This window comes from Bombyx mandarina, chromosome 04, assembly GCF_030267445.1.
Source record: "Bombyx mandarina strain Sakado chromosome 04, ASM3026744v2".
Taxonomy (NCBI): domain Eukaryota; kingdom Metazoa; phylum Arthropoda; class Insecta; order Lepidoptera; family Bombycidae; genus Bombyx; species Bombyx mandarina.
The window spans coordinates 15,309,696-15,331,679 of NC_143211.1; the positions used below are offsets into that span (position 1 = coordinate 15,309,696).

Consider the following 21,984-nt stretch of genomic DNA (forward strand, 5'->3'; position numbering starts at 1 on the left):
CTTCGCAGAATCTACCACTGGATCGGAAACGCGACTCACTGAGAAGATCCGGCGAGAAACTCAGTGGACAACGACCATTCTAGCCTTTACCAATGCTGAGCTGATTTGAGGTAATTCACATACTTTAAAATAGTTTATAACTCATTTTATGGATGTCGTTCGGAAAATACCATTGGAGGCAGGAAATTCGTTTGCAGATAACATAGATATGGGAAGAATCAAGAGATATCTATACTAATATATAAATCTACAGTGGTTTTTACGGATGTTCCGTTATAACTACTGAACCGTGCATCCGATTGACTTGAAACTTGGTATCCATGTAGAAAATACATGTACTTAATGCATAGGTTAATATTTATATGAGTGTTGGACTCCCTACACCAGTTGCGGGAGCGTTAATGATGAGAATGTTTGTGGCAGTGAGAAATAATAATTTATTAACTTTAAATGCCCAGCGAAGCGGTCGGGTACTGCTAGTCTATACTAATCTATACTAATATTATAAAGAGGAAAGATTTGTTTGTTTGTTTGTTTCGAATAGGCTCCGAAACTACTGGACCGATTTAAAAAAATATTTTTCCATTAGAAGCCGACATTGTCCCTGATGAACATAGGCTACTTTTTATTAAAAAAATTTTTTTGTTTTTTTTGTTTCAGTGTGTTTTAATGTTTCCGAAGCGAAGCGAGGGCGGGTCGCTAGTTTTTTATAAAAATAAGAATAACGAGTAGTTCAATTAATGCGACAAGCTTACCGGAAATATAAGCGTTCTTGGGCGTTTCACATAAATTCTCTTTGCCTAGTGTATTCTTAATCTGTAGGCTCGTTTTTTTTATATAATTTGTTCTATAATACATGCGCAATTTTAATACTGAATTAAATGACCAGTTTTCAAAACGGAATTTGCCTGAAATCATTTCCCCTAAACAACTTCGTTAGTCTCAAAACTGAGTAGGTACCTACAAACAACTCCTATATAAAATATGAAACTCTAACATCACATTCAAACGTACACACTGATAAGTGACTATTATATCGGCTGATTTAAATTGAGCCTGCGCACCGGTAGCGCGCTTGAAAGATCGCGTATCTGTTTTAGCTGGACATTTTCATGTCCAAATCTAGTTATATAATCGTAGAACGACCTCGTGTTCGAAGAGACTTCCGCCAAACATTTTTGTAATAGGCATACGAAATGTGCACTAAGCAAAGAACAATAATATTTCAATACGGTTTCCTTATCAACGTTGGCAAGGCCTTGTTGATAACGTCACGGCATTAGAATATAGCGTGTTGCCTTAGACGAAAATGTATTATTTTTATATTGGTATTTTTTTTGTTATTGCTTAGATGGGTGGACGAACTCACAGCCCACCTGGTGTTAAATGGTTACTGGAGCCCATAGACATCTACGACGTAAATGCGCGACCCACCTTGAGATATGAGTTCAAAGGTCTCAGTATAGTTACAACGGCTGCCCCACCCTTCAAACCGAAACGCATTACTGCTTTACGGCAGAAATAGACAGGGCGGTGGTACCTACCCGTGCGGACTCACAAGAGGTCCTACCACTAGTGATTACGCAAATTATAATTTAGCGGGTTTGATTTTTATTACACGATGTTATTCCTTCACCGTGGAAGTAAATCGTGAACATTTGTTAAGTACGTATTTCATTAGAAAAATTGGTACCCACCTGCGGGATTCGAACACCGTTGTATCGCTACATACGAATGCACCGGACGTCTTATCCGTTAGGCCACGACGACTTTTATTACCGAATATATCTATTACCGAAATTATCTTTCTCAGAATGTTTTTAAAGGACTTAGTTGGCAGTGGCTGTACCTCTGACATTGCAGATGTCGATAAGCAACGGTATCTACTATGCTATGCTATGCTCATCAGCCCACAAAGACTAAAAAAACCAACCATGTGAAGTATTTTTAGAACCTATTTTTGGCAGAAATCCTGTCAAAGTACTTTTAATCAGTTTTACTGGTTCTCAGTGTTCACTTATTATAGACATTTCTGGTGGAAGGGTATATTGTGAGTCCTCATGTTACCGGTACCTCAATACCAGCAGCGAAACAGTCAAGTTTGAGGGTCGGAATACCTATACTACAGCCAAGACTTGGATCTGCACATGTGAAGATGCATACAATTTGTTTACTTAACTTCACATGTCTTAACCCTGTCAGAAAGAGATCGTATCTAGTGATTTGAATGGCCTACACTTTTAAGCTGTTACTTAAACTACCGTTAAAAAAATCTTTAAAAAACTATCAACTTTTTTGATTTAAATTCATGTAAAAAAAAAATTCGGGCTGAATTGTATATTTTTATTTTTTATGTCATTAATCTCTTTTGTTATTTTTGTCATACAAAATCTTCATGAAAAACTTTCAACAAAACGTTTTCGATAAAACACGGCCAACCAAAAAAAATTGTTTTTTTTTTTCGTATTCCGTGGATACTCGTATCACACAAAACTTGAGGGCCTTCATTTATTTTGTGTAAAGGCCTTTTACTGTTGAAATATTAAATTCACAACTGGTTTTTTTTATAACCGAGTCCTAGAACGTTCCAACGTGCTAGCCGCAGCCCGAAAGGCACTAACTTACTACCTTGAGATGTGCGATCGAAATCTCAATTGCATTAAACATCACCTATCCCACTCCTTCACCACAATTCCACAAACCAGAAAGAAGGTGTATCTCGTGGGAGAAACAGCAAGTTTTTTTTTTAAATTGCTTAGATGGTTGGACGAGTTCACAGCCGACCTGGTCCTAAGTGGTTACTGGAGCCCATAATACAACGTAAATGCCTCCACCCACCTTGAGATATGAGTTCTAAGGTCTCAATATAGTTACAGCAGCTGCCCCACCCTTCAATCCGAAAAGCATTACTGCTTCACGGCAGAAATAGGCAGGGTGATGTTACCTACCCCTGTGAACTCACAATACGTTCTACTACCAGTGACCATATATGTGACCGCTTTACCCTAAAATAGTATTTAGAAAATTTTCTTCTTGCTCTTAACCTATTTCGTGTCGTCACCACAGCGTGTCCTCTCTTTCCATTCAGGCTTATCATACGTCATCTCTCCATCCAAGTCTTTTCAATACACCTCCTCACGTTACCGTCTTCCTTCGTAGCAATAGCATTTAGAACATTCTATATATTATTATGGGGCCTACTAAATTCTTGCATCGTTATCTTATCATTATTTGGCACAAACACTGATTAGATGGCTGCATTGTTTAATCACTTTTCGTATGTATGAATAAATCATTTACGATTATCAATATAAGGGAGTGCTGTAAGTCTACACGGGTAGATATTACCTGTCTTTTACTGCCGCTAAGCAATGATACATTCCGGCCTAAAAGAAAAGATGAGACATACCTTATCCAATACAAGTTCGACCTTGTGTCTTGTGATGGGTGGCGGTTTTCGCGTTGTCAATAAGCTCTGGTAATCATCCAATGGACCTGAACTCATTGACCCATTCATTACATAAAAACTAAAAAAAACTCATAGTTGAGTCTCGGAAGACAGTCTTGAACGTAATCGTTGGCTTATCGTCAGAAGTTAAGCGTCTGCACTCTGCTGTCTAATAGATAAAAAATATACCTAGTATCTTTGTATCGATATTTGTTCGTTCAAACTATGAATTAATGAAAACGTGTACAAATTCCTTCCGCGATTAGCTAGTATACTAATCCTGCGCTAGTTGCTATCGCCATACTAAGATAGGATAGATGTCCCAGCTAATAAATCGGCTATACTACAGTACTATTCTCTCGCTGGATCTTCTCAGTGGGCTGCGTTGCCGATCTGGTGGTAGATTTTGCGAAGCACTGCTCTTGCTAGGGCCAGTGTTAGCAACGCCTCCTGGTTTGAGCCCCGAGAGCTCACCTACACGTTAGAGTTACGCTGATATAGCCTTAAGGCTATCAGAGAAGGTAGGAAAAAAAGTGCTATTCAGAGCGAAAGAATCGAAGATCCGTTGAGGTGTAAATAGGCAGCACGGTGGTACGTACCCCTGTGAAATGACACGCTCTACTAGCAGAAAAAATTATCTAAAGACCACTTTAAGTTTGAATTTAGATGTAGAATTTTTTCTAATGAAATACGTACTCAACAAATGTTCACGATTGATTTCCACGGTGAAGGAATAACATCGTGTAATAAAAATCAAATCCGCAAAATTATAATTTGCGTAATCACTGGTGGTAGGGCCTCTTGTGAGTCCGCGCGGGTGGGTACCACCACCCTGCCTATTTCTGCCGTGAAGCAATAATGCGTTTCGGTTTGAAGGGGCTCCAGTAACCACTTAACACCAGGTGGACTGTGAGCTCGTTCACCTATCTAAGCAATAAAAAAAAAAAAACAAAAACAAAAACAAAAATTTCGAAAAACTTAACGCGATTTTTTTCTCTCGATACTAACCTAATAAAACGAATCGATTTAAAATTCAGATAATTACTACTTTACTAAAACCGTAATGACGAAAAGTAACACTTTTTAGTGCTCATAATATAGTTGGTTGGTTTTTTTTTTTTCATGAAAGGAATTAGGTTTTTTTTATTGCAAAAAAATATTATTATGTTAATGTCGCATATAATCGAATGATCATTCAAACTAAACGATCCGATAAACGAATATCAATGTCCACGTTTCGAATGTTCAAAAAACGTTTTGAATTTATCTAAACGATTTTAATGTATTTTAGTGTCGTGAATCGAATAAATGTTTGAAAAAAACATAGCCTAATTTATTACCCAGGTAATATATTCAGGCATAGACCTCTGGCTACGTCCACGTGTATTTCATCGTAAACAAACGGTATCGTTCAGATAATGCGTTATCAAAATGTATGTATAATCCGGTGTAGCCATAGTATTGTCTAATAAATAATGTCCGATGCAAATTTGAGGCCACTACTTTTTTTTTTCGTAAATTTTCAATTTTTTTTTTGGCAGTGACATCTAATAGTTCTGTCAAAGTAAAACGTCGTAGGTTGTGATGTTTTTTCCCTAAAACCTCTTTCGGAAACACCTTGAAAATTGATTGCTGCATACCGAATTTTTGTTCTATAATTTGAAAGGTATTTTAAACATTGAACATGAGAATTGTTTTCTCTCTCTTTTTTTTCTAATTAGTAAATTCCGTGAGTTGAAACTTGAATCTTATCGATAGTATTAAATGTTTACTGTTATTAAAAACAAGGTATTATAATCAACACGATTAATAACATCCTTGAATAGTTCATGACAAGTTATTAGCAAAAGCATCAAACTTGCTATTAATTTGCTAAAGTCCAAAATAAAAACACGTTCATTTCCGTAAGCAGTAATCTTGCAGTTTAGATTATAATATATTAAAGATTTTAATGGCGCCCATAAACTATTAACCCGGCCATTATCAAAGTGGCGCCAGTTTTGATCCTACGAAAAAAAAAAACTACGTTGCATTTCAACAGACTCCAGATGATTCAATTTTACATATCGAACAAATTTAAAATTCATGAATTAAAAAAAAATGATTTAAATTTCGAAACCGTATGTAGTACATATATATAATTTAAATATGAGAACGTTTGTATTCGAATACGTTGAACTTTAGATGATCGTGTAAATTTTTTTTTTCGAATAGTCTAAAGTTCAATTCATAAGAATTCTTTTTTTTTTGTATTATTTATTTTTCACGATGCTATACTAAATTCAAAATAAGAATTTTCGAAATAGAATTATTTTAAAAATTCAACTGCGCTCATGACAATTAACTACTTTTTCGGAGTGCTAAGTTTTCGGCCGGTAGGTACATCTGGTTAAATATTTGCGCATGCGTACATACATACACAGGCGTTCAATGTCAAATTCTGCATTTGATAATACGCATGACTATGGCCGAGATATTTAAGTATAGAAAAAAATTTATTAATAAATCCCAATTGATATATCAATTTTGCCTATACCATATTTTATGAACGATATTTTTCATAATAGAATACTTTTGCACTGACCTACATCGTAGCTACTGTTAAGACGAAGTAATTAAAAGCGTTAGTGAAGTAACTGTATGCTAGCATAAGTTTAGTTTGTGATTGGTATACTTTATTCTAGAAATTACATTATAACTTCATAATTTTAAAGTTCTCAATTACACGGTGCAATTACTTGCGGGGTACACCCCGGTATCGCTAATGTCTTCATGTTCAGTCTACTTTGTGCCAATCTACCAATATATAATAGGAAATAAAGCTGTGAAATTCAACCTAGTTTACAAATTCTACAAAAAGCATTCCTAATCTACAAATTTATTTGCATTTTCTCAAAATTTAATACAAAATATTAATGTTTAATTATAATAAATCTACGCAATGAATGTAAATAAAAATCAAGTTTCCGTTTTTGGATATATTTTATTACTAATACAATTATTGTGTTTACTTACAACTACAGAGAAAACACAACAGAAAACATGCAACAGAAATTGTGTTACGAAACTATAATAAAAAAAAAAATTCTAATTAAGTAAATATTAGAATAAAACATGAAGGGGATATCTGTTACAGCAACCACCTCATAATATGATACTGTGAAATCGTGTGAATTATCAAAGATTACAAAATGCGAAACTCCTCACGACGCTACGTAGATGCCGATCCCGTGTCAGCTGGACCGGAAATCGCCGAATATTTTCGAAACAGGTTCCGCGAGCATACGTAGTATATTCATTGCAGCCTTATTTTCTTACACATAACCACCGAAACCTTTGTGCCGCCGAACGAAATGACCTGAATATCGGAAACGTGCTAGCGCTAATTGGATCCGCATAAGTGCGTAAGTCTTTACTGAGTACTCACGTGCGGAGCGAGCGTTGTCAATGTGCCATAGGTAGCGGAGACGCGGCTGGCTGTACGGCTCGGCGAGTGCAGCGGAGCCGCGGACGCGCGGTATCGAGGAAGTAAGTCCCGGCGAACTGTCATCGGCACGGAAATCGGGCGGCGGCGTCCTGTAGCGCGCATGCGCCGCGCGCCCGTCAACAGCCGCCCTGCAGCCGCCGCTGCCACCCCACTTACCCTACCCTTTAAATCGAACGTCATATCCCACACCGTTCCACCGCCCGACCCGCCGTAATTTCTGAAAAACGCTGACTACCCCGGCCGACCCTAAAAAATGCATTGCGTAACGGTTTCAGAAATTTCCCGTCGATGTTTGCTCCAATCAATTATCCACCTTTTTTTTATTGCCCTTGTAGGCAGACGAGCATACGGCCCACCTGGTGGTGAGTGGTTACCGTCGCCCATGGACTTCAGCAATGCCAGGGGCAGAGCCAAGGCGCTGCCTACCGCCTATTGTCGACCTGCTTGTTGGACAGTCGATACGATCTATTGTTGCTCAAATTGCAATCAACAATTCTTCTTATTACTCCCGACTATACTCGTGACAAATGAAAGCCAAACAAATTATTTACCACAACATGTTGCTTCTTGTCTGCCGCGCTTCTGCCGATTCCGGGTATATTGCTGAAGCATACATAATTACTGATTCGAGGAATAATTTACAAAGGGTGTCTAGACGAAAATTTCGGCGGAAATTATGAAGAAATGAAGGAAAACTTATGGAGGCCACTCGGCAATCAAGTTATGGCGATTAAGAAAATTCTCGTTTGAATTTCATAATTTTGAAGTCGTCGTGGCCTAAAGGATAAGACGTCCGGTGCATTTGTATGTAGCGATGCACCGGTGTTCGAATCCCGCAGGCGGGTACCAATTTTCTAATGAAATACGTACTTAATAAATGTTCACGATTAACTTCCACGGTGAAGGAATAACATCGTGTAATAAAAATCAAACCCGCAAAATTATAATTTGCGTAATTACTGGTGGTAGGACCTCTTGTGAGTCCGCACGGTAGGTACCACCGCCCTGCCTATTTCTGCCGTAACTATACTGAGACCTTAGAACTTATATCTCAAGGTGTGTGGCGCATTTACGCTGTAGATGTCTATGGGCTCCAGTAACCATTTAACACCAGGTGGGCTGTGAGCTCGTCCACACATCTAAGCAATAAAAATAAAAAAAAATCATCAGTTTTTGACTAGTAAGGATACTAAGGAAATTTTGAATCGCTTATTAATTTCATGCTCTTTCATAATTTAGTGGATCACCAAAATCAGGACGAAGCTGAAAATCAAAAGAACAAGGAAATACGTCTTATTAATGAGAAACCCGAGTTAAGAGATTACTTGAATGACCTTCGTCATTCGGCCCTGAATCTCCATTACACACCGTGGCGCGGAAGGCCAAAAGCCCTTCATAGACTAATGTGATAAAGTTATCGAAGTAATTTAGTACTCGGTTATTGTTATAACAGAAACACGTCGCTGCTTTAAATCGATTGACTTCTTCAGACTTCAAACTGATTCAAACGTAAATTATTGGGTTTTTAAACTGTTTAAAAACCGATTCGTTGCATTTTGTTCTTAGACATTTATTAAAAATAGCCTTTGTTTTGAATGCGGCTATACCTTTTGACGTTTTAAAATCTGCAGAGCAACGACTACCGCTGCTCTAAATTTGTATTTAGAACAATTCTAACAGTTCAATTTGAGGCCCCTGCATACCGTACCAGACGGATTCATAGACAAAGGACGAAGTCGGCCAGCCGACCGAATCCGGGTCACAGCGATTGGCCAAAAAATAATGCAGCAGATGTGTGTTCTTTTCCGAAATAGAACCGGCTCCGATATGTAGGTCGGACGATGCGTCTACGTTTTGAATCGTTACATTTTTATATCGCTATTCAGCAGTGACAGTTGGAGTGTGCAATATTACAGATAACACCAATGAAAATAGCTGACACAGTTCACACTGGACGTTTTCGCAGTCGTTGGTTTACTTAGCTGGAAAATCCAATATAATGGGAATCTTCAAAGCTTCAACGCTTTAAAGACAAAAAAAAAACGTCTGTGGGAAGTTTTTCCCTATAAATTTGGAACTAGTTTGGGTTTCGACAAGCAACCGTAGATTACGATGCAGTAAAACGATACATCTGCAATCCTCATGGCAGTAGTCATTATGGTAATTCCGGGAAAAATACCCAAAAAATAAAACACGTTAAAAGCAAAAACCCTGGGAAAAACCTGTGTTTGTGATAAAAATTTCAACTCTCAATTGTAGGATCTTGTACATGTATTTTCCATTTTGGTCCTTCAAATCACCTGGTCAATTACCCTAACGTCGACTAGACGACCCTATATTTTGGTGGCTTAATTTTCATCACACAATTTTATTTTTTCATCGTGTGAATGGTTCGCGAATACGTGTTACTTAATTACCTTTTTTAGTATTAATAATTACATATTTACTTTAATTATCACCTTAATAGTCATATGAGCATGCGGTCTACCTGGCCAGTGGCTACTGGTGCTCATGGCCAGCAGCAATCAGGGCCTGCATAGGGTATAATTTACCATACCATAATTTCAAGTCTAAAATAATATATCCCATACAGTGCTCCATATCCATTAGGCCATTAATTATATATATACGCACAGTCTTAAAATAGCATCAGTAAATGACGTAAAATAATGAATTCCAATTTTCCCCCTAAAACCCACTCACTTACAGGAATAATGATTACCTATCACATATATTATTTAAAATACTCGTATATCTATACAAATATCACCGATAGCCAACAATTCGATACGCGGTCATTAGTCTCCAAAATTGATCTAAGCTTTCCATCTCTTTACCGCGAAACGTATATAAACTTGTTAACCGAAGATTTATAGCTAAACTATTATCTGTTCTGTGTTAAGCCACTAAACGATCGAGAATTTATTTTCAAAAACTTTGTATTACATCACAAAAATTTTAGCTTTTCTTGCAATTGTTTTTATTTTAACAATAAATCCAGGTTCTCTTCTAATATACTTAAGGTCACATAGCTGTCCCACTAAGGCTGTTTACGTTCAAATAGCTATTGCTGGGTCAAAAGACTAACGTTTGGGGTACTAAACCTCAAATAATTGTCCTTTTCTTACATAGAACGAACGTTCGCCCTAAATGCTAAATTGCATTCGGATTTGCATTGGGATACATTGGACGTCACAACGTGAATCCCCCACCTACCTTCAGTCAGTAGTCATAATTAGATTGGATTTTGACTACCCCGCCGTTCAAACTAGAAGGCATGAGATAAGCAGGATGATGGGTACCTACCGTGCAATCTTTTACTACGTCTTACCACTAGTGCAATCGTCTTCATGAACTTGTATGCGCCCGCGAGTAAATAGCGGTGCCGCTCTGCCCTCTTTTGGTCGTGAGGAAGTCTTGCACTCCTGTTTTGAGAAGGAACAGTTAATTTCAAATATTGGGATGATTGAGATAATGATTAAGATTTTTACATACTTTTATATCGTTGCTTAGCTATGCATGGCACTGCTGCTTTTCTCTTTTAAATATCGTCATTTTGAATTTATATAGAGTTTTATATAACGATGCATAAAAATTACCAATCACTCCCAATTGTAGTTGCCATACACAGACAAACAAATTAAGCAAAATTGTAATTCAATTCAAATTTTTTTTATGTCTTTAGAACCCCAATAATACTTTTATCCATATACAATAAATATTTTATATTTTTTCGAATTATATATAGAACTACTTCGTCACCTAAGAAAAATAGCGCGAAATTTTCAGCATTTTCGTTTTGAATAACAAAACTATCCGTTATGGATTAGTATAAAATTGAATGGAAAAAATATACAGTAAAATATTCATGTTTATTTTCAAATGTTAATATTGACTCTTAAAAAAAACTAATCTAAACTTTTTTTTGTCAACAAAAACTTCTTGCCCTTATTCCGCATTATATGGCCGGCACAGCATGTTTTTTTTATTGCTTAGGCTGGTGGACGAGCTCGCGGCCCACCTGGTGTTAAGTGGCTATCGGAGCCCATAGACATATACGACATAAATGCGGCCACCTATCTTGAAATATGTGTTGTAAGGTCTCATTATAGTTACAGCGGCTGCCCCACCCTTCAAACCGAAACGCGTTAATGCTTCACGGCAGAAATAGGCAGGGCGATGGTACCTACCCGTGCGGACTCACAAGATGTCCTACCACCAGTAAAACCAGCCAGCATGTCCTGTTATCATGCTGCATAGGGATTTGGCATGAGTTCTAGGATTGACCACCTGTCGGACTTCAATCCTCCTTGAGTTATATCTCCAATAGTTTATCCATTGCAACGTGCCATAGGAAGGGACTTTTCTAATTCTTCTTTTTCCTATACCTACCTCATTTTCTTCATTCGTTTTTAGTTCTATGATTTGCATTTTACCTATAATAAAAAATTACACAATATTTTTTTTATTTCCGAAATTCGAAACGATAAAAATACCAACAAAATGATGTACTTATAAACAATGTATACAAATAACGTAAATAGAAGAATGCATCTGCAAAACATCCGAAGCGGGAATAGTAATGAAAAGTGGGTCGGATCGAACGATGCTATCGTGAAATTAGAACCGAAACGTCATATGCATGCAACCTGCAAAAACAACGAAACTCACCACTGTAGTCCAAACATAAGTATGTTTTGTTATAACCGAGAAACCGTACATGCGACTTTATGTTTCTGAGGAAGTAGCGATCGTAAGCGAATGACCTAAATATGACTACTATGCTACAATAGACGTAAAGGTATGTATCGCCTGTCATTGTCCAGGCTTGCTTCATATAAGTGGTCACTGCCGTCCTTAGATAAGCAATTGTGGGAACTAATCACAGAGGCAAACATTTTCCTTATACCCAGTAAATAAATAAATAAGCCTTTATTGCTGTTAGAGTTTAACTTATTTAACTAAACATAAAATGATAACAATAGAGGTAAGAAAACTATAAAATTAACACATATCTCGGCATTCGGCTTATCTCTCCTCTTAATAGACTGTCTTTCGGCAAAGGCCTCCTCTAAGGATTTCCATTTGCTTCTGTCCTTTGCTGTACGTAACCATCCTGGCCCAGCTAGTTGCTTCAAGTCGTCTTTCCATCGCTTCGGCTGTCTTCCAGTAAACCAGTAAACCGATCCCAAAAACGAAGCATTAGTACTGAAAATTCGTGATACGATCGCATGCAGCCAATTAAAAACCAATAAAAAAATGTTCTCTCTCCAAATATTCACGTATCCTTCGCTTTCTTTGCGCACTTAAAACAGCTGATAACTCATTAGCATATTATTTAGTTACTAGACCAGTCATTCAGGAAATGCTTTGAGGCCAAAACGAGAGCTAGGTTCGCTGGTTGACAGTCATTCGAGAAACGAAATTATGTATTTATTCGAATATCTGATATTGGTTTAGTTTAGGTGAAAGTTAGATATTTTATCGGGATTGTAACGCGTAGCGACCCCTTCTAAGCTTTCGCAATGTATACAAACGTTTTAGGCGATTAAATTTTGTATAGATTCCCATTGCAGGCTTTGACATCAGACTTGAACATAATATTTTAATTATTTATCGTGATTTCTATAACGGCAGCTCTTCAATCTTCGAGCGTAATGAATTGAAATGTTGGGGTTTTTGGGTTTCCTAAAGGTAATTGATAGACGCACGGAAGAAAGGGCTGCAGCATTCACTAACTAATAAGTATAGTTTGATCGCCAACAAGCATCTACGGGGTGGCTGTATTGCGAGTTCACGACCACTGCGATGGCCATTTGGACCGATTTTGGTAGGACCTCCGTGACGCAATACACTTGAATTTTATAAACCATATCTCAGCTCGGGTCACGGTGTTTAATATAATACAATACCAAACAGTTTACAATTGGGTGCACCAAAATAAAGACAACGGACAAAAAAGAGTGAATGAGAAAAATGAAATTTAAAACTAAAGTAGATTGGACGAACCTATCGCTGAAAACAATCTCTTCCAGTCAAGTTTTGGAAGGACATTCATTATAAATATACTTACATTATAACATAGTATAAATAAAAATAAAAATATCCAATATACTACACATTTAAAACAAAAACACATGTATACAATAAATACTTGTAGGTATGGGAATCTTTTTTGAAAATAAACAGAAACTTAAAACTCATATCTACATACCTAATACAGACAGTTAGTAAAGCTGCAAGCAAATGGGAATAAACGACCAATCCAGCGGGATGATAAAAAGACAAATAATGATTTTAGACTTTATTTTGAATACACTAACAGACCCGGAATGCCTAATAGAAATAGGATGCTTATTCCAAAGTCTGACAGCCTCGACTATGAAGGATCTGCCATAGAGCCCAGTTTTTTGAGTAGACAAACTCAGTTTGTTATTCTCAGATGATCTGAAGAAGAACATACGTGGGAGGAGAGCCAGAACTTAGATCGTTCTTTCAAATAGAGGGTGGTGAATATATATACCTAGTCAGGTCATAAATTCTGTCACACGTTTAATGTAAAATAATTGAAACAAGTTTATTCATTATGTAACCATTTATATACCAAAATGAACTTAACAAAACATAGATTCTTATGACACTAAAGTTTATTCAAAATGACCTCCGTGATTTTGAATACAGGCCTTCAATCTGCGCGGCCAGTCGTCTATCGCAGCACGAACGAGGTCCATGTCAATATCGGCGGCTGCCTTAATCAAGGATGTCTTGAGTGACTCCAAATTGGGATGAGGCTTTGAGCACGCCTTTTCCTCCAAGTGTTGCCATATCTTGTAATATAACGGATTCAAATCTGGACTGGAGGAGGGCCAGTCTTCGTGCCGGATGAAGTCGATTTCACGCGCCGCCAGGCAGTCTTGTGTGCTCTTCGCTCTATGAGGTGGCGCCGAATCTTGTTGGAATACCCAGTGCCTGTTATTGAACATTTTATGAGAAACAGGTTCCACAAGGTTCGTCAGGACTGTATTTTGATATACAACTGCATTCGTTTTTACACCTTTCTCACAAAAATGTACCTCTGTTAAGCCCCAATAAGAAACTCCCAACCATACCATGAGCGAGGATGGAAAATGACCTCGTTGGACACGCGGAATACGGTTGCTCGCTTCTTCACTACTGTGTGCGTACACCTTATCATTTTGTTTGTTGTAGCTCTCTTCTACGGTAAAAATTTTTTCATCCGAAAAAAGAATTTCCCGATATTTTTTCCCACGTACCGCTTCAGCAAAGCGCGGCATCTCTTCAGTCTCAGGTCCATTAGACGAGCATTCAAACGATGTCGTGTTTTTCTTCGATATGCCCGAAGCCCTAAGTCTTCATTTAACACCCTTTTCACCGTGGTTCTGCTTAACCCCATCTGAAGGGCCAACAGTTTCTGCTTACGTTTGGGATTTCTTTGAATTCGCGCCTTCACAGCTTTTATCACTGCTGGAGTCCTAACAGACCGAGGGCGACCACTTCTTGACCTGTCATCTACACTAGAGTCTTCATTGTATCGTTTGATGGTACGATAAACGAATCTTTTGGTTATATTCAAATTTTTCAGTATGTTAAAAATTTGAATTGGCGCGTAACCGCAACGATGCAACGCAATAACTGCAACACGGTCTTCTTTAAGCGTCCACTCTATATTTCAAAATGTTTAAAATTCTAAAAAGTATACATTTTTATTTTCATGAACAATTCGAAATTCGAATTCAATAAACCTTTTTGTGGCCAGCATTCTAAAAGAAAAGTTTTTACTGTGTGACAATACTTATGACCTCACTAGTTATATAGTATAGGTATAGGAGTGTATTGTAATGGTATTCACGGTCAGTCCACGGTGCCATCCACGCAACCGAAGATAAACTGAGCTGGCGCTGACTGAATCCAAGCGAGAGTTATTTGTAACATACATAATTCTTTATATTATATAGGGTCGATGACGCGCAACAATTACTGAGCTTATTAAAACACAATGAGCGCAATGCTAAAACAATTTGGAGCACAATAAATGGGAGTGGAGCTTTTTTTTAATAGTTAATAATTACATAGAAAGTGAATTGAAGCGCAATGAAATTAAATTGAGTTCTCTCAATTTGATAATATGTTGTCCGTGAATGTAATATGGAATGAAACGAGATGACCTGAAATGTAATAGTGCTCTAATAAAATGATGGTAAAATTTATTAAGAGATTTTTGAAAGAACACGAGAAGCCATGTCTTGTGATTTTATTTCTTTTATGCACATCTGTGCAATTTATCAGATTCAACAGATTGATAAACAATCTAATGTATCTAGTTGTATTCCAGCAAAAAAGGCGATATTGCTGTTGGTGTGTCAGGAATGGCTGGCACTACCGGAATTTTACACCTGAATACTTCTTAAGAGCTGTATGAGCAGTCTCCCTGTAATTTTTTTTGTTGCCAAAAACGCTTTCTAGACGTTCTTTCTAGGCTTTCTTTCTATCTTTTCGTACATGGCAACATTGATACCTATGATTTCTAACATGAATTCATTTAGTGCTTCGTTCACTCTTATGACCATTCATTCCTTCATGTTTCAACACAAAGTCTTAGATCGACCTTCCTGATTTGAGAGCTGGATGTGCTATGTATGAACATACACTTTACTGTGTGTTTCTGTAATATATTTAGCAAGATATTAAACTTACTGAACTACATTCTCTTGATATAGCATAGAAATAATAAGAAGGTTCGCCGGAGGAAATACTTGAATCATTATGTTTTCTTACATTTTGTTTAATTTAAATCCTTTTTTTAAATGGTGGCCAAAACGTATACCAGTTTTTTGTAAGTCATGTATTAACTATTACTAATTTATTCCGCTATACTCTTGAATTTTCAAACTCGTCTCGAACCCATAGACACAGCCCACCGAGTTTTTCGCCGGATCTTCTCAGTGAGTCGCGATTCCGATTCGGTGGTAGACTCTCCGAATTACTCCTCTTTCTAGGGCTAGTGTTAGAAAATTTTCTCAGATTGAGTCCGTTAACTCACGTACCCGTCCGTGAGAAGCTGGAATAGTTTCTTAGGCTACCAACGAATAGATAGAGGAAAAAACTCGTCTCGTCACTTTCATTTCAATATTTCGGTTAATGGCTTTGATTTATTCATATAAAATGAGCCGTTGTAAAACAAGAACAATTAATTTTTACCGCCGGTAGGACCTCTTGTGAGTCCGCGCGGGTGGGTACCACCACCATGCCTATATCTACCGTGACGCAGTAATTTGTTTCGGTTTGAAGTGTAGGGCAGCCGTTGTAACTATACTTGAGACTTTAGAACTTATATCTCAAGGTGGGTGGCGCATTTACGTTGTAGATGTCTATGGACTCCAGTAACTACTTAGCACCAGGTGGGCTGTGGGCTCGTCCACCCATGTAAGCAATAAAAAAAATTAGTATATAGCGGTAAAAATTTAGTATATATTTAGCGGTAGGCAGCGGCTTGGCTCTGCCCCTGGCATTGCTGAAGTCCATGGGCGACGGTAACCACTCACCATCAGGTGAGCCGTATGCTCGTCTGCCTACAAGGGCAATAAAAAAAAAAAAAAAAAAAATTTGGTGCCCCTAAATTTTTCTCCGCAGTGCTTTTTGTAACGCATCACAAGAGAAATGGTAACCATTAATGAATTCTACTAACCAATTAAAAGAAGTCAAGAAGTACGTCCGCCATCTATATAAATAAAAAAGAATAAACGACCAAGATAAACATGTATGATGAAGCATTGTGTTTTCTGGGACTGTTATCGTTTCATGATTTATAATGTGAGAATTAAAACTAAAATGGCGTTCTTGTGCACATAATTTTAGTCGTATCTACAATGAAAACGTATTAAAAAGACAATAGGCGAATGGAAAACGTATTGAACGTTTCAAATTCGATATGTGCCTATTAAGTGTGTAAATATTCTGAATTATAATTCGTTTTAGTAATTGCTCAGAGTTTGTACTCGAAAGAAAAAGTAAACAGTCAAGTAATTTAAATGTATTTTAATTTAGAACTAGATAATAGAAAAACTATTTAAAAAAAAAACAAGTTCAAGCATAAGTCAGACCATATAATATGATGTTTCGAAAACCGGAAAGCAGTTTTACCCTATAGCAAACCGAAACAATTATTCTCTAAAATAAATATAACTAATTTTTTTAAAATAACATAAGTCTGTTTTTACTTTTGTTGTTTTAAAGTAATTAGGGCCCAAAAGATAATGCATTTAGTGTATCTGTAACTTTATTTTTTCTACCCACTGCCTGTAGCCTTGAGGGACTATTCTGGCTTCATTGAGTGAATAGGCGAGCTTGCCCTAACAAGAGCACTTCTAGAATCTACCCCCCGATAGATATCGTAACTCATTGCCATGATTCAGCGAGAAACTCAGTGGATTGTGGTTATGGGCTAATTCGAACATAGAATTCTGAATCGACGAGTTTGACGAGGAGAATGAGTTTAATAGGTATCCCATAGGAAGGATAGGTTATGCGGGAATATGAAAGCTAGTCATCCGAGCTTAAAACATGACGTACTATCAGTTAATGTCAACATACTCGAGTCGCAAGACATTCTCTGACCTATTAAATACGTCTATTAAAGGCACTCTAAAAATGTTTTTAACAAAGTAATACCTATGCCAATGGATGAAAATCGTAATTCCATTACCACTAATTTCAATTAAGGTTACACAAAATTATGGATCATCTAAGAATCTTTACCACCGATTCCAAACAGAACTACGGTTCTCAGAGGAACAGGTGAGAACAATATGAATTAGGCCAGATTCTCTCCCAAATACAATCAAAGGCAACGAGTACGTAATATCTCGATGATCAAAGTAGTAAAATCGTATATAAAACAAAACCTAATTTTACCACAACAATTAAATAGCGAACGTAATGTACCTGACAAGTTTGCAACGAGACCTTGAAGAGTCCATAATCAAATTAACATAAAGGCAGTTATGTTTGTTTATGTAACTGAAAACGTATAGCTTTATATGCGCCCGCCATTAATTTGCTCGGTTTGTTTTTTGCGTGTGTATTCATAGATTTCAAGGAACCTAAACGCTTAGGTTACATGTGTACCTTTTTTATTTAATTAATTGTCAATTAATTAGACTGCCAGTTCTTACGTTTGCGGACGAGAGAACTTTTTTAATACCTACCTATTCGGTGGCTATAGCGGCTATCCCAGCTTCTCGCGGACGGGTAGGTGAGCTCACGGGTTCGACCTGGCAGATTTTGCTAACATTAACCCTAGCAAGGGTGTGTAGTGCTATGCAGAATGTACCACCTTATCGGAATCGCGAACCGCTGAGAAGATCTGGCAAGAAACTCAGTGTGCTGTGTCTATGGGTTAGTACGCTCGTCGTGATCGACAAGTTCGACGAGGAACGAGAAAGCTCGTGCACACACTTAAACGAAATTTGTTGACTTTTAGAAAACTTGATGAATTTTCATATCGTTTTTTTCTTCTTCATCTGTTTCTTATTTTAGTTTAATTAAAACTATTTGCACGGTTCAATGTTGCATAACACTTTACAGTTTTCATTTTCACGAATGACTATAATTTTTCTTATTCGTTGTCATTTGAATATTGTGCTACTACCATCTAATTTTCTATAAAAGTATTTATTGACTTTAATGTTTTCGACTGTTGTGACTATTAATAGGACACGTATCAAAGTTGAAAAAATTAACTCTCATTCACACATTACTTGGCTTACATAGTCTTAAAAAACTTTGGGTTTCACAGTTAACAGCTGGTGAGATTTTATCGCAACGTTGGCAATGATTTGTGACTACCGTACTTTCTAGTCCAATCTAGTCATTAGATCTAATACAATTTAAAATTTAATTTGATATCGCTAACATACTTATTAATTTTGTTAATGCCTTTTCACGTTCATTGAAAAGAGCTCCAACCCCATCCACATCCAACTGCGCCTAAATAGCGTCAAGAGGTGCGTGTCCCATAGAACATTTGTATTCTTCGATAACGCTTTATCATTTAGGGACAGAAAGAGGATACCAGATTTAATGTCATAAATGTTTACCAAACTACGTAGAGGGCACAAGTATAGATTGCTGATAGCGAAAATAACTGATAGCTTACAGGCGTAGCTTTAAAAAAAACCGGACACATGTAAACCAAGTTCAGCGCGTTATCTATGCTCTCGCGTGCATGTGTTCAAAATAATGTTGGTAGGCACAGCGCGGGCGGTACGGGGAGGGAGGCTGCGGCGAAGAGGAAGGGAGGGCGCTTCGCAAATACTCACTGCATACAATGACTGCCTGACTGCCAAAGATCGCATCCCGGACAAACAACTCGGCACGTGTAAGACCAGCGCCGAATCGGAAAAAACGTTTTATATATGCACTTTTAAATTTCAATCTAAGTTACATACGTACGATTTACTCTTTCCAGTTTCATATGGTAAACAACATTGATAAGACAATTGAATATTGTTTACATTCATCTCTGTTGAAGATGATTAAGATCAGAAGGACATTTCCATTTGGTGTGAAGGAGCTAATGGCTTATTTGTTGTTTGAGAGGCTACGAATGTTACCACAACATTACAGTACGACATGAGATCGTATCGTAATCCTAATTGAATTAAAACTACGACAACCTACTCTTTGTGAATCGGAATGCATAAGTGCCGTCGTTTGAAGTAATCGTGGCCTAACGGATAAGACGTCCGATGCATTCGTGTTGAGCGATGCACCGGTGTTCGAATCTCTGGCGGGTACCAATTTTTCTAATGAAATACGTACTCAACAAATGTTCACGATTGATTTCCACGGTGAAGGAATAACATCGTGTAATAAAAATGAAACCCGCAAAATTATAATTTGCGTAATTACTGGTGGTAGGACCTATTGTGAGTCCGCGCGGGTGGGTACCACCACCCTGCCTATTTCTGCCGTGAAGCAGTAATGCGTTTCGGCTTGAAGGTTGGGACAGCCGTTGTAACTATACGTGAGACCTTAGAACTTATATCTCAAGGTGGGTGGTGCATTTACGTTGTGGATGTCTATGGGCTTCAGTAACCACTTAACACCAGGTGGGCTGTGAGCTCGTCCACCAATCTAAGCAATAAAAAAAAAGTGCTTTGAAGCATAAACAAGCGTGACGGTAAACTATGCAATGCTTTCAAGAAGTAATTTTGATTCGCATTTGTTTTTTAAAATGATTGCATTCGAACGACCTAAATTAAAGACCCACAGTGAAGACCGTAGGCGCTATTCATAAACACGATACTAGCTATAATTTTAACTATGTCTATCTACTGTTGCTGCTTATAATCTAACGTGTCTTGTTTTCATTTTGATATTCCTAAAATTCAATGGCCACAAACTAAGTGAAATTCAGCAGTCAAGCCGTAATCTACCGCTTTGGGTTATTTTCAAAGCGCGCTTAATCCCGTCTAGGATAATAAAATCCATCTATACTAATATATAAATCTATAGTGGTTTTTACGGATGTTCCGTTATAACTACTGAACCATGCATCCGATTGACTTGAAACTTGGTATCCATATAAAAAATACATGTACTTAATGGATAAGTTAATATTTATATGAGTGTTGGACTCCCTAAACCAGTTGCGGGGGTGTTAATTATGAGAATCTTTGTGGGGGTGAGAAATAAGAATTTTAATTTTATATGCCCAGCGAAGCGGATAGGTGCAGCTAGTAACATAATAAAACTATTGGTCTCTCGGAAACGATGCTAGTGAACCTTAGATGCTCCCTGTTCAAATCACTTATTTCAAATTTAAATCACTTCTCGAATGATATTTATACGAAATCGTTAATGAATTGAAAGAAACAACAATAGTATTAACGGCCGCCTGGTGCAGTGGTAAGTGACATGGTCACTACACAAGGGGGTCGCGGGTTCGAATCCCGCCAAGGTATCTTCCCTTTGTATGATAAATATAAATGTCTTTTCCAGGGTTATGGATGTATATTAAATATTAAATATATGTATGTGTATAATAAAAATCTTAAATTTATATCCGTTAACTGGTACCTGTAACACAACTTAGCACGGGACCAGTTAACATGGCTTGATTGTTAGTAAATATTTATTTGTTTATTTATTATTATCACAAGTTAATACGCACACACATATCATGAACAGCTTGCCTTTTTTATTGGTTAGGTGGGTGCACAAGCTCACAGCCCGCCTGGTGTTAAGTGGTTACTGGAGCCCATAGACATCTACAACTTAAATGCGCCACCCACCTTGAGATATAAATTCTAAGGTGTCAGTATAGTTACAACAGCTGCCCTACCCTTCAAACCCAAACGCATTACTGCTTCACGGCAGAATTAGGCAGGGTGGTGGTACTTACCCGCGCAGACTCACAAGAGGTCCTACCACTTTAATAAATGATCAAACAATAAATCTCATTAAGTACGAAGAAACATTTCACGCTTTGAGAATCTACATAGGAACAATCTCTAAGGGTTTCGCATATGGCAACAATTGTACTAATAACCAAAATAAATTCGTCGCACATTGCCAAAACTCTGTGAGAGAATTCTTAACGTTCAGCTGATGTCTTCGTAGGAAATTTTATAAATAGTATACTGAACGTCCATCGAACCGGTAACACCGCTTATTTGACTTTAAAAAACATTCAAATAAACACACCTAATATTTTCTATTTCGTCCGAGGAGAGCTCGTCCTTTTTAAATACCTAATCTTTTTATTAATCGCCATGTCAACAGTTTAAAACACACACTGTTTTTATGAATTAAATTTTAAGTTACGTTCATAATGTGATTTTTTTTGTTCTTTTTTTTTACTGGTAATTCGAAATGAAAATAAAATTGATTGCTGTTTTCAGTGCAGTTTCTGAGAATTTTGAAAAATGATTACACACGACGTGTCTTTGGTGATGAAACGCATTTTTTTTTTAATGGATTTTATGACCTGGCAACTGAGACCTTTAAGTCATTTCTTATTTTAATT

The 21,984-nt window shown here is 37.3% G+C and overlaps 1 protein-coding gene across 1 annotated transcript in view; it reads right to left on the bottom strand.

The window, feature by feature from the left end:
- LOC114248122 (zinc finger protein chinmo) overlaps window positions 1-7,323 on the bottom strand; it is a 69,029-nt gene extending 61,706 nt beyond the window's left edge. The window contains exon 1 of the mRNA XM_028181249.2: window positions 6,876-7,323. The gene's annotated coding sequence lies outside the window, so the exon portion shown is untranslated. The remainder of the gene's footprint in view (window positions 1-6,875) is intronic.
- Window positions 7,324-21,984: the final 14,661 nt, after the last annotated feature.